Source organism: Eurosta solidaginis, chromosome 5 (assembly GCF_040869045.1).
Source record: "Eurosta solidaginis isolate ZX-2024a chromosome 5, ASM4086904v1, whole genome shotgun sequence".
Lineage (NCBI taxonomy): Eukaryota > Metazoa > Arthropoda > Insecta > Diptera > Tephritidae > Eurosta > Eurosta solidaginis.
Window position 1 is genome coordinate 89,951,997 of NC_090323.1, and position 14,702 is coordinate 89,966,698.

Here is a 14,702-nt window from a genome sequence, read left to right on the forward strand (position 1 = left end):
CATACTAACACGGGTTTGGAGGGTACTACACGTATTTCGACACGTGGAGGGGGCCAGTACTACATCCTCCAAATTAATAAGGACGCGGAGGATCTGTTGCACTCACAGCTTGGGAAAATATCCTGGGGCACAGGTAGTATATTTATGCGCCTTAAAAAGAGGAGGGTTACCCCTTTATCCCCAAAATCTAAATCCCCATATCAAAATACCCAAATCAAAATCCCCAAAATCAAAATCCTATAATCAAAATCCCCAAAATCAAAATCCCATTATCAAAATCCCCAACACGAAATCCCCATTTTCTGTGTGAAAAACATTCAAATTAGGTTTAAAATCGCGGCGATTTTTCACACAGAAAAAGGATAGTTATGTTTATTCTATTTCCAAATTAACACTTCAGTATTGATGATTTCACAAATATTTAATGGGCACATTAAAGAAAATACAGTGCAACGCAATAACTTATAAATACAATTAATACAGTTTTTACATAACAAAAAAATTCAAAATTCATTGCATTGCAGATAAACACCGGAACATTTATTTATTTAATTTATTTATTTAAAATACACATATAAGACATAGTCTTTTACAGTGCCATATTTGTTATTATTCTTATTACTAATACAAAGTAAGTTTAAAAGCCAGAAACAAAAATAGAAGTAACATTCAAACCATACAGCATATGTTCCGTGGAGGTAAGTAAAAAAGAAAAATAAAAGGTAAAAAACCATAAGAATGTTCAAGAACAAAGGGTGCGATGTACAGCTAATTTGAAGCGCTTAGGATTTGATTCTAACTTTACTTTATTAGGCAAAGCATTCCACAACTGCACAGCGAAAAACATTCTCGATGTTATGTTTATTCTATTTCCAAATTAACACTTCAGTATTGATGATTTCACAAATATTTAATGGGCACATTAAAGAAAATACAGTGCAACGCAATAACTTATAAATACAATTAATACAGTTTTTACATAACAAAAAAATTCAAAATTCATTGCATTGCAGATAAACACCGGAACATTTATTTATTTAAAATACACATATAAGACATAGTCTTTTACAGTGCCATATTTGTTATTATTCTTATTACTAATACAAAGTAAGTTTAAAAGCCAGAAACAAAAATAGAAGTAACATTCAAACCATACAGCATATGTTCCGTGGAGGTAAGTAAAAAAGAAAAAGAAAAGGTAAAACACATAAGAATGTTCAAGAACAAAGGGTGCGATGTACAGCTAATTTGAAGCGCTTAGGATTTGATTCTAACTTTACTTTATTAGGCAAAGCATTCCACAACTGCACAACGAAAAACATTAACGATGTTACTGAATACTTAAAATGCGGTACAATTAGATTGCAAGTACGGGATGATTGTGCGAAAGTAAATTTTACAAAAAGGCATTCCGGCGTACGAGAAAAGATAATCTTATGTATAAATATTAGTAAACGACGGGCAAAGAATGCTGATAAACTGCATTCAAGAATAGTTTTTGAGAAGTTCGAAATATGATCATATTTCCGTTTAAGATAGATATATCTGGCACAATTATTAATCAGTAGTTGATATTTGTTCATGGAAGCTTTATCCAGGCAACCGTATATCAATTCATGGTAAGATATTATTGGTATTAATAGACTTTTGACAAGTTTAAGTTTTATATCTTCTCGAATAAAATAAGCCGTTTTCCATAAATGCCTTAACATATAATATAACCTACTAATTGAGGAATTCACATGATCAACACAAGTTAGGTGCTTATTTAAGATAAATCCAAGAGTTTTGACATTCTTCTCATATTTCACAACACTTCCATTTATAACTATCGGAGAAATGCCATTCAGATTGTAGGAAAAATGCGAAATAGCGATCGCCTGTGTTTTGGATGCATTAAGGTGTAGCTTGTTCTTTTTAGACCATTTAAATATAGCTTCTAAATCTTCATTTAATCGGCAAACTGAATCCTCTATTAAGCCAAGAGGGGCAGAAAGGTATATCTGAGCATCATCCGCGTAGAGATGAATGGATACTTTACGACAGCATTTTTCTATGTCATTAATGTACAAACTAAATAAAATTGGACCAACAATAGAACCCTGTGGAACCCCAGATTTTACTGGTAATAACCTGTATCCACGATCCCCACATATTACCCGTTGGTACCTGTTTGTCAAATAGCTCTCAAGTAGCTTCACAGCATCGCTACTGAATCCAAAATATTTTTTAAACTTATGCAGGAGAATTCTGTGGCAGACCGTGTCGAATGCCTTAGAGAAGTCCAATAACGTAAGAATTGTGAGTTCGCCATTGTCAAATTTTGGTCGTATGTCTTGTAAAACCTTCAGCATAGCGGTTGAGCAACTATGTCCAATGCTATAACCTGATTGATTTTCCGAAAGCAGATTTTCTTCAGTCAGATATTTCCTAATCTGGTTCGATAAGAGCTTTTCCAAAACTTCTGATAAACAGGGAAGAATACTTATTGGCCGAAAATCACATGGTTGGGAAGCATTACCCTTTTTTGGAATAGGTATAATATTAGCCACCTTCCAAGCATCAGGAAAACTTAGAGATGTTAAAGCAAAATTTAAAATATGCGTTAATGGCGCAATCACATATTTATTTATTTATTTATTTATTTATTTAAAATACACATATAAGACATAGTATTTTACAGTGCCATATTTGTTATTATTCTTGTTACTAGTACAAAGTAAGTTTAAAAGCTAGAAACAAAAATAGAAGTAACATTGAAACCATACAGCATATGTTCCATGGAGGTAAGTAAAAAAGAAAAAGTAAAACACATAAGAATGTTCAAGAACAAAGGGTGCGTACAGCTAATTTGAAGCGCTTAGGATTTGATTCTAATTTTACTTTATTAGGCATTCCACAACTGCACAGCCCTAACGAAAAACATTCTCGATGTTACTGAATACTTAAAATGCGGTACAATTAGATTGCAAGTACGGGATGATTGTGCGAAAGTAAGTTTTACAAAAAGGCATTCCGGCGTACGAGAAAAGATAATCTTATGTATAAATATTAGTAAACGACGGTCAAAGAATGCTGATAAACTGCATTCAAGAATAGTTTTTGACAAGTTCGAAATATGATCATATTTCCGTTTAAGATAGATATATCTGGCACAATTATTAATCAGTAGTTGATATTTGTTCATGGAAGTTTTATCCAGGCAACCATATATCAATTCATGGTAAGATATTATTGGTATTAATAGACTTTTGACAAGTTTAAGTTTTATATCTTCTCGAATAAAATAAGCCGTTTTCCATAAATGCCTTAACATATAATATAACCTACTAATTGAGGAATTCACATGATCAACACAAGTTAGGTGCTTATTTAAGATAAATCCAAGAGTTTTGACATTCTTCTCATATTTCACAACACTTCCATTTATAACTATCGGAGAAATGCCATTCAGATTGTAGGAAAAATGCGAAATAGCGATCGCCTGTGTTTTGGATGCATTAAGGTGTAGCTTGTTCTTTTTAGACCATTGAAATATAGCTTCTAAATCTTCATTTAATCGGCAAACTAAATCCTCTATTAGGCCAAGAGGGGCAGAAAGGTATATCTGAGCATCATCCGCGTAGAGATGAATGGATACTTTACGACAGCATTTTTCTATGTCATTAATGTACAAACTAAATAAAATTGGACCAAGAATAGAACCCTGTGGAACCCCAGATTTTACGGGTAATAACCTGGATCCACGATCCCCACATATTACCCGTTGGTACCTGTTTGTCAAATAGCTCGCAAGCAGCTTCACAGCATCGCTACTGAATCTAAAATATTGTTTTAGCTTATGCAGGAGAATTCTGTGGCAGACCGTGTCGAATGCCTTAGAGAAGTCCAATAACGTAAGAATTGTGAGTTCGCCATTGTCAAATTTTGGTCGTATGTCTTCTGGTAATATAAGTTTAATAAATCTTAGACTTATTTTATCTTCCCCTGTTGCATTTGATTTTATTGAAAATATGGATTGTATTGTTTCAGATCCAGTAATATTAGAAAAGTTTAATTTACTGCACCAATCAAACAAAGAATCGTCGCTGGAAATATTTGACTCACTTTCATTCGGTAACTTGGTAGCAAAGAAATCATTCATTACATCAGCCTCAATCGAGCATTCCGATTTTAAATCATTCTTAATACCAAGTTGTTTTAGATTATTCCAGAGAATCTTTGGTGGTAGGCATACATCAAGTTTGCTTTGGAAATAACCCCTTTTGGCATCCCTAGTAATTTTCGTAGCTCTGTTTCGCAATATCTTATAATCCTGCCAGTTTTCTTCACAAGGAGATTTCCTCCAAAGTGAATAGCTTTTATTTCTTGCTTTTATTGCCTGAAGTACATCTCGACTGAACCATGGTTGCTTATTTTTGTTCACCCTAATTTTCTTAAGTGGGACATATTTATCAAATAGGTACGTAAAATGATTTTTCTCCAATTTCCTTTATTGACTACAAAATAAGTTTGTCAAATAAAAAACACACTGATACACTAACAACATATATTTTTTATTTGGCACAACAAATGCATTTCGGACAGACCTGCTGTCCATCATCAGCGACGCGCTACTAAAACAAAAGAGTCAAGAATATAAACAAAATAGAAAATATTAGCAATATTATATCAATTACAAAACAACGTACATATGTATGTATTAAACTAAAGAAAAAAGAGGGGAATTTATGTTCCCGTTGTCAGCATTCATGGCAATCTTGGTTTTTGTGATGTAGAGAGATTCGTAAGCGTCTAACTTTCTGTTGTTGTGCACCGCTTTTATTAAATGAAGACTCTCTTCTACAGTGCCGATGCTGTGCTTTGTTGAGCTGTCGTCATTTGTCGTGTGAATATGCGCTGCTACTGCAGACCGATGAATCTGTTTATTGTTGGCGTGCTTTTCGTGTTCTTTGAAACGAACAGAGATTTGCCTTCGGTACCAGCATGGGAAACCCACTGTCACCACTAATTGCAGAAGCATTCATGACCAAATTCGAAAACGATTTGAAAGCAGAAGGTGTCTTACCTCGAATTTGGATCAGATACGTCGACGATGTGTTTTGCATAATTAAAAAACAAGAACTTCAACACACATTGGACACAATAAACAACAAATACGACAGCATAAAATTCACAGTTGAAGTGGAAGATGAACAAAACTCCATAAATTTCTTAGACTTGAAATGCACAAGAGTGAACAATAAAATTGTCTATGCGGTTTATCGAAAACCCACCTCAACTAACCGTTTAATCACAAGTGATTCTTTCTGCCCCTATCAAACCAAAATAGCTGCATTTCAAACAATCAAACAAATTAGCACGCATACCATTTAGTTATTTTCCTGCTATCACCAATAAATTAACGAACATATTTGAAAAGAATGAAATGAAAATCGTATATACAAACAACAACAAATTGAAAAACATTTTGGGCTCCACAAAAGATACTGTCCCAATGCTTGAGCGTAGCGGCATTTACCAAATTAGCTGCCTGGGTTGCGATGCAAAATATGTTGGACAAACTAGAAGGCAAATCTCTGTTCGTTTCAAAGAACACGAAAAGCACGCCAACAATAAACAAATTCATCGGTCTGCAGTAGCAGCGCATATTCACACGACAAATGACGACAGCTCAACAAAGCACAGCATCGGCACTGTAGAAGAGAGTCTTCATTTAATAAAAGCGGTGCACAACAACAGAAAGTTAGACGCTTACGAATCTCTCTACATCACAAAAACCAAGATTGCCATGAATGCTGACAACGGGAACATAAATTCCCCTCTTTTTTCTTTAGTTTAATACATACATATGTACGTTGTTTTGTAATTGATATAATATTGCTAATATTTTCTATTTTGTTTATATTCTTGACTCCTTTGTTTTAGTAGCGCGTCGCTGATGATGGACAGCAGGGCTGTCCGAAATGCATTTGTTGTGCCAAATAAAAAATATATGTTGTTAGTGTATCAGTGTGTTTTTTATTTGACAAACTTATTTTGTAGTCAATAAAGGAAATTGGAGAAAAATCATTTTACGTGTTGTCAGACTACAAACCTTAGGTTCGGCTATTTTAATAAATAAATAGTTCTCACACAGTTTATCAAATAGGTAGTTAACCAAATTGGAAAAATTTTCAACTTTTTTATTTATGTCTGCTTCAAACCAACTGTCATTCCAAGGAAGTGAAGATGCTTCAGCAGCTAAAGCTTTGACATTGATTCTATTGAAATCACGAACGTACAGGTTGCCAATGGAGATAGTATTCGTAGATTGCAAAACTACATTATAACTCAAAAAAATTAAGTCATGGTCGCTAATACCTCCCAGAGAAAGCTGATCAAAATGTAAGACATTGCCCATGTCAGCCACACAAAATACATCTAGTAAACTAGGTTTGCAATGGGGTCCGAAACGAGTAGCAAGCTTATTTACAACTTCCAATCCTACGCCTGATATGCTATCAACAAAATGTTTGGACCGATCGTTTTCCACTAGCAAATCAATATTTAAGTCTCCACACAAGAGTATGTGTTCATAAATTGCACTATATTTATCGAAACTCTTAAAAAAGTTACCCAAATCATATGACTTTTTCGGATTATATACACATACAACAAGGCAACGCTCAGAATTATCGAAGAACTCAAACATCAAAAACTCCACAGGATCAAGTTGATCTGACCTGTCAATTACTCTTCCCTGCAATGCCTTTTTATAATAGATCGCGATACCACCACCGCGCTTGTCTTGCTGTCTGTCATTCCTTACAGTACAAAAATCAAGAAATTGGTAATTATAATCAGCCATATCATTCTGAAACCAAGTTTCAGTAATACACAAGACATCAATACACGCAGAGCTAAAAGCGTGATTTAAGTAATCAAGTTTTGTTTGATTCAAACTTCTCGAGTTAAAATGACAAACCTGAAATCCAGGATGACAATCACTCAAAATCTTCAGTACTATCTTATTGTTACATTCATTAGAGCCAACAGCTGAGCTATTTACCTTCATAAATAAATCCACAAGTGTGCGTTTCAAATTGCCAACATACTAGAGTGCATAACAGAGAAGGGTCAACAGGAGAGTACATATGAAAATTGGTTAAAGAATAAAATAAAAACTTAAACATATTAATAAATATTCCTAATGCAAAAAAACAAAGAAATATAACTAAAAGTATGGTCATATTAATCAGCTGCTCCTTTTCCATCTCCGGTGCTCAAAAGAGAATCTACTTCCTCTTTGCTAGCTATCAATTTAGGCTCTTCATTGGGCTTTAATCGTACAAAAACTTTTCCACGAACTGAGAACGCAGATGCTAAAAGCCTCTTTTTCTTCATCTTCGTAGTATAAGACATAACTTCCCTTAGTCTCTTTGGCAAACTCTCATGTATATAAACAGATCCATAGCCAGGTATATTAATATCCGACAGCACAGGCGATCTCTGTTTATGTTTACAAAATGCAGCAATAGACTTAAACAGCTGGTTTCGTTCGCGCGCAGAGCACAGCTTAACAACAATAGGCATGACACTCATGTTATTGCTGTTGTTTTGCGTTTTGCTTTTCTTATTCTAAAAGCATCACGCAATGGTGGTGGGTTGAGTTTCACAGCTTTGCATATGTTGGCGAATATATCAGGCAAACTCTCTTCGGAATCAGGTGGGATACCATTAATAATAATGTCAGTAGCGACTGCGCTGCTTTCTAGCTCGTTAAGCTGGCTCCGAACAGCAACAATTTCACTGCGCAGAACTGCAACCTCACGATAAGAGTTTTCTAATGTAGTCACTCTTGTTTCCATTGTTGTGATGATTTGCTTGAGGTTTGCTGTCTCAGCAGCCAGGGGGGGTTCTTTGCAACTAACCGCTTTATGGCATCAATTACGCTCTATCTTTACAAGTAATACCGAGCATTATCTTATCAGAGCCGTAATAAACTCCTCAAATCTCTTGCTGGCAGTACTTGGGGAAAAGATAAAGAAACGCTCATTACCACTTGCAAAGCAATTGGCTAGCCGATTGCATGCGCGTCCCCGATATGGTCGCCAAACCTTGGGGGTGGGGAGGTAGGGATGGCCTGAAGGATTAATGTGGCCATATAAATCGTTCCCGAGATGGTCGGGCTAGCACCTTACCGGAGCGTACCGGATCTGTATCCGGCAAAGGACCATCACATCGATAACACTCCCCAAAGCCTCCGGGGAGCAACCTTATCACTACAACAACAACAACAGGCCTGTCAAAGCACTGCCCTCAGAACCGCTACTGGCTGTCTTCTTATGTCCCCAGAACAACACCTATACAATGAGGCGAGAATAGCTCCCCCTAAGGGAGAGAAATGAAATGCTAACCAATCAGTTCCTGTTGAATACCCAGACACCTGGGCATGTTGTTGTTGTTCTTGTAGCAGTGCTTCGCCCAATCAAATTGTCATCAATATCCTCTAACGGGAGTCCAAGGAAATTTGCTGTTTCAACAGGGGTGGACCATAATGAGAGGGGTATTAGAGGCAGTGGTTCCACAATACAATTAAAGAGATGGTTGGTGTCATGTGGGGACATATTGCAAGCAGGACATATGATTTGTAAGAGTTTAACCTGTTACAGTATCCAGATCGAAGTTGAGCTAGTGTGACTCGCATTTCTCTAGGGAGTGTGCGTTCCTCTTTTTCGTTCTGGATAACCGTGTCAAAGGCTTTTGACAAATTATGCACCACGACTACTATCTTTCTTTCCTGACCATAAATTCATAAAGCCAAGAAAGTGCGGTGTTCAAAATGATTGCAAGAGGGTGATACAAAAGTAAGCATTGGTTCCCCGATGACGTAGTTTATAAGTCCTGCACTGACTCGTGTTTAGGACGTCCCCATTCAGAGTGATAAAAGTCATATTATCTGCACTTGCTAACGTCTACACAAAACATCCTGTCAAAGATATACCCAGAATAGGCATCGTTGTTGTTATATCGAAAAAAATCAATCATCCTCCGTCTTTTGCGGGATATTAACCAACTAAGCCCAGGCAGTATCATGACATTCCTGTAACAGATTCAAATTGACCATCGTAACTTCTTCGTATCTATATTTTCATGTTCTCTGTATATAAAGCTACGCAGCAGATGGAGGAGGTAAAAGATTCGGAACTCTTATTGTACCATTAATATAATATCATTTATATGTTTATAATAAATTGCGTTTAACCGACGCTTTACATCTACACGATAAGCATGATAATCGTCCTTATCATAAATGTTTGTATAATATAGTCGAAGTATTTCATAAATCCGGCGACACTGACGTGGATTTAGCTGGAAAGAGATGAGCATCAGTTTAACAGGTGGTTTTTAATAGTTATTAGTTGAATTAGTTTACCTTGTACGTTTCGCGTGCCTCATGAACCATTTCTTTGTTAAATCCTTTTTTGATGACATCACTTCCAAAACTTTTTAGTCCCATACACAGACGATCATCAATATAGTTGCGTAAACGCTGAAAATCACCCGATGGATCTTCCACTGCCATATCAATGACATTAATGATTGGTAAGTAATGTTTATAGACAGTTTCAATGAATTTTGTGCCAATGCCAAGTTTCTGGAATGGTGGTAGCCCTAATACTTGACTAATGCGCGGTCGCATGTGTTGAGGATATGCGTAGTACTCATATGCAGTGGTGTAGCCAGTGGTTGCAGACTGATAATCACCATTATCATTTTTATACTTTTCATAGCTGTAGGAATATAAAAATTGATATAAGTTACTTATTGAAGTAGCATATTTAGTCAACATACCATACAAAGAAGCTCCATTGCGGATCATCAACATCAATATAGGATGCTGCATCAACGAACCATAATATGTCTGCAAACGACTGAAGAATTTTAAGAATGCTGGCACCTTATAGTCACAATGATATAGTTTGAAGAAGTGCTCTTGTCCGTCTTCATCAGTAACACTCTGTTCGGTTATTTTTTCACCAAATGGTTGAAACTTATCTGCTTTATCTAGTGTTTTCAAAAACTCATCCATATTAACAAAAAAACAGCCATCAGGTAATTTTTCCGCTATCGGTCGCACAACTACATCAGCCTTTATATCTCCGCCTGATATTTCATCAACTCGACTGTCATATTCAATGCCAATATAAATATGTAGAGGACCAGCAGTGTATAAAATACGCACACATAAACCTTTATATCCGAATATGCTTTCGGATTCACCAAATATTTGATGTGCGATCATGGGATGAAATACAAGGCTGTCATCTTCCAAATCTTGTTTACGGCGTACTTGAATATGCGAAACATATAACTTTCGTGCTGTTTATGTTAAATGTGTAATGCGGATGACTTACTTAATTTAAATTCCACATCTTGGACTGCATCCAGTACGAGGTCCACATATTCCTGTATATCCGCCATCCCTGTTAAACAGTGCGCCCTCAAAGAATTTGTTCGTTTATCCCTGGAAGAAATGGTTGTGTAGGGAAACCCTTTCAGGTTGCCAGCACAATATAAAGCTTCTCCAAACCCAATTGTCAACCTTTTTATAACTAAACTTTACAATTTGTTAAACAAAAATAGAAACGCGCAATTTTAAATTCCTTTTCCCCAATTATTGTTCTCTCCAAGAGAAAATAATTGGGGGAATATTTCCGCGGGAATAAAAAATATGGGACCTCCTTTCGGTGGAAGCGATTGGAGTGCTGCCGAATTTCTAGCATTTGGCCAACATACAATAAAATATGGTGCTTAACATGAATTGAGAAATGAAATTTATTAATTTTAACAGTCTTGTAAAGTAAAAGTACATTTGTACCCCAGGTACTCATACTACAAACTTAAATTGAAAAAAGTTGTTCTACAACCATTTGGACAATATAAATAATTAATAATATAAAAAAACGTTCTTGAAATAAAGTTTTTGTCAACAGGTTTATGTATACCTGTGAATGCAAAAGTAGGAGCAACAAATATACGCAAATGTTATGTTAAAAAACTTTGCGAATGTATCGGAAAACGTTTATGAAATCGGTTTACAAATTTTCGTTATACAATTTTAAAAATTTAAGAAAATAACATAGCTGATGAAATTGTTGCTGCAATTTTTGTATGCACAGATGTATGTACTTTAGGTAGTAATTTGTAAAAAATAGCAAAAAGTGTTTCACTACCATATTTATATTATTAAATTTTTTTTTTAACTTTTTTTCTTTGTATATTAAAATTGATTTTGTTCAAAAAATTTGTTCTGCAAGTTAACGAAAATTCTCTTCTATCCATTTCCGCGATATAGCACAGTACCACCAAAAGTAAAACTACCTAGAAAGAAATCATTTTTTCCAGGCAAGTGCGGAAAATGCCCATTATATGTATATAATCTGGGCTTTGAGGACTATAAAAATATAAAGAAAAAGGAATTGGCATGGAGGCAGGTTGAAGCCATGTCATTCTTGGATAATGTACAAGCATTAAAAATAAACTTTTGTAGCACAATCGGTAATGAAAGTGAAAGTACCAGTGTTATTACCCCATCATCAAAGGACTAAACCCCACCACCTCGCAAAAACGATTCTCCACGGCCTAGCGCTGTTTTTTGAATTATGCGTAAAAACTGGTTTTCGTACGCCCTTAGACCACTAATAAGCCTTTACCTTAGTTGGATATATTTCAAGTTTTTTTGAAAAGTGGGAAGAGCGGGTCATTTATTTATATAACCTTCAAGAAATTGAAAATCTATCTATATCCAAAAGTCTTATGAGTGGGCTAATGGTAAGAAACCCAGATTTTATACACAATTAAGATTTTAAAGGTGTCCGGATACTTTCATAACTCGATTTTTGTTATAGTGGAGAAAAGGTATAAGAAAATAAATATTTCTGCACAGGTGGTTTTACTTTTGCCTTTTTGGAAGCACTGCGTTAAAAATTTACATGTTATTTAGGTGGTTTTCAATTTCATAGAATACCAGTGCCGACACTTTAGCCTCAATTTCGTTTGCAACGTTCTTCGGAATTCCGGACTCCTTTATTTTGCTGGCCAAAGTTTGAAAATGTAGAAATGTAGAGTCCAATTCTTTTTCTTGAGTACAAAACGCAGAACAAGTATTTTTAATGCTTTGAGAAGCAAGTTCCAGAAAATCGTGAAACTTTTGCTGAGTTTCCTGTAAAATAAATTTTTTACTTTCTTAATAAAGTTTACACCGTAAAATGCATAAGTACAATGAACTCACTTTTCGTGCCCTTGCGCTAGGCCGTGGAGAATCGTTTTTGTGTGGTGGTGGCGTTGAGTCCTTTGATGATGGGGAAATGATACTGGTGCTTTCACTTTCAGCATCACTTTCATTACCGATTGTGCTACAAAAGTTTATTTTTAATGTATCAAATTAAATTGTATAGGTTTTTTCTTTAGTTACCTTCGGGATGCTTGTACATTATCCAGGAATGACATGGCTTCCATATAGCGTCATTTTCGTTTCGGACTTGGGGCGCCACTACCCGAAGCAAGCAGCTGGGACCTTTTAATTCGTTTGTAGGAGTCTCGCAAACCCTTCCACCGCTTTTTGCATTGTTCCTCTACATTTGAAATTGAAATTTACACCACATGAAGAAATAAATCTCAAATATGTATACTAACCTTCACTTTGCATAGCAGAGGAGACCTGCCTCCATGCCAATTCCTTTTTCTTTATGTTCTTATAGTCCTCCAAGCCCAGATTATATATAATGGGCATTTTCCGCACCTCTTCAATTAATTTTTCATCTATATCCATATTTAATTTGTTGAAATTGTAGCAATCTATGTATGTAATTCAAGTTTATGAAGAAACAATTTTTTCATATTTTTTCAGGTAATTGTTTTCTTTAGGGTACAACTGCTAAAACTCGTCCAAAAATATCGGGAGAGTTGTCAGAAGACGCACTTTGGACCCAGGATCACGAATCCGAAAGCGGAAATTAAAAATTATATGTCTGTGAAAAGATATTGCCAAAAAACCGAAAAATGGCTCCGTTGCGCTCCGAAACCGGGGGTGGGATCCATAGTATTTTTGCGCAGAACGCCTTTCTGCATTGGCGGCATTCGGCAGCGCTTATAAAATATTACCCTGGGTGGGTCCAACACCGGTTTGGAGACCAAAACTATATCCCCGCAAAACACTTTTATCCACAGTTTTTCTTGTGGGTACCACAAAATCATCAAAATCACAACAACCACATGACAATTTTCGGGTTTGTTTGCAAATGTCTCCGAAAAGAAATAAAATGTCAGATTTCCGCTTTCGGATTCGTGGTCCAGGGATCAAGACGCGTCTTTTGACACCTCTCCCGATATTTTTGGACGAGTTTTAGTATTTGTACCCTAAAGTAAACAATTACCTTTTTTCAGTCGAAGATTTTTCTTACCAATAATTTAAACTGTTTCTGTACCGCTTAATATAATGTCAAATAAGTTATTATTATTATAACACCGTGAGATTATAATTAATTTTATTATTTTACCAATTTCGCCCAAGAAGAACTTCCAATAAACACGCGCGAAATTACTTGTCAGAAAAGTTAAGAAGAAGCATTAACACTTTGCCGCTTTTCAAAATAGAAATAGATTTAATCTGGCGACAGCGGCATTCGTGGTTGATTGGCGTGTTGCCATGTTGTCGTTAAAAAAACCATCGCCATAAGAACATGTGTAAAAATAATATGACAGATGTGGTGGCTACACCGCCGTCGTCAATGTGGCAAGCCCTATTTTCTGCATCACCCTGTCTTCGGAATCGGCTATTGTCTTTTTCATTACTGCTGTCAACTCATCAACAATTGCCATTCTCTGCTCATCCATCTTGCGTTGTAATTTGTCTTCTACGCCAACAAGTGGTGTGTTTGGGGTTTTTGGCCGGGTAGAAGGTTTGCGCGGAGGATTTCTTCGGCATTTTTCAAGAGACATTGTGTAAAAATTTCGCACGTATCAAATGAAACCGCTCAAAACAAAATACGCGATTTAAACAAACATACAAATATGCAATTTCAGCACCAATTTGAGGAAATTCAGATGTTGGTTTTAGCAAAAATAGATTAAACTTTAGAGCACCGCACAAACACGTCTTACTCACTCAAACTCATCACTTTTTTTTTTTTGTTTTTACAAATTTAAAATACATATGTACATACATATATTTTTATGTATAAATTACATTATAAAACCCTGCCAGCAGTTTTCTGATAATTTTATCGTTTATCGCCAAGAAGTAACTAATTCGATACATTCTGCAGTTAATAAGGCGGTAGAAATTCATTTGACAAACAAAACTTATACTTTAACGGAATTTTTTCTCCAAGAAGATATTTAGGCGATGGAGAACTGTAACGTTTTTAATTTTCCTTCTTTCAATTATTTTGAGAACTTTTGCAGTTTGCTTTCGTAGTTTCCTTCTTTTCAATAGCTATATTAATGATATTATGCTAATTTTGCGATATCTTCTCATCGTTGGTTCACTACCAGATCTTGTTTTTTCATTTAAATTTTTAATATTTTTTTACAGTATTTTTAATAATAAATTTATAAACCAAAATTAAATAAATAGAAAATGAAATTTAATTCCGTGATCTGGCATTGAACTGACGACTTTTTCACGGTACCTAAAGCCTAAGCCTCTGTGCCAC

General features: G+C 35.5%; 2 protein-coding genes and 1 pseudogene across 3 annotated transcripts in view; 1 reads left to right on the top strand and 2 right to left on the bottom strand.

Moving 5' to 3' along the window:
• Alg11 (ALG11 alpha-1,2-mannosyltransferase) overlaps positions 1-14,702 on the top strand; it is a 392,778-nt gene that overhangs the window by 359,364 nt on the left and 18,712 nt on the right. The gene's annotated exons all lie outside the window — the stretch shown is intronic.
• Positions 1-14,702, bottom strand: part of LOC137252862 (uncharacterized) — a 631,431-nt gene that overhangs the window by 119,844 nt on the left and 496,885 nt on the right. The gene's annotated exons all lie outside the window — the stretch shown is intronic.
• On the bottom strand, positions 9,193-10,515 carry LOC137252783 (histone acetyltransferase type B catalytic subunit-like; annotated as a pseudogene).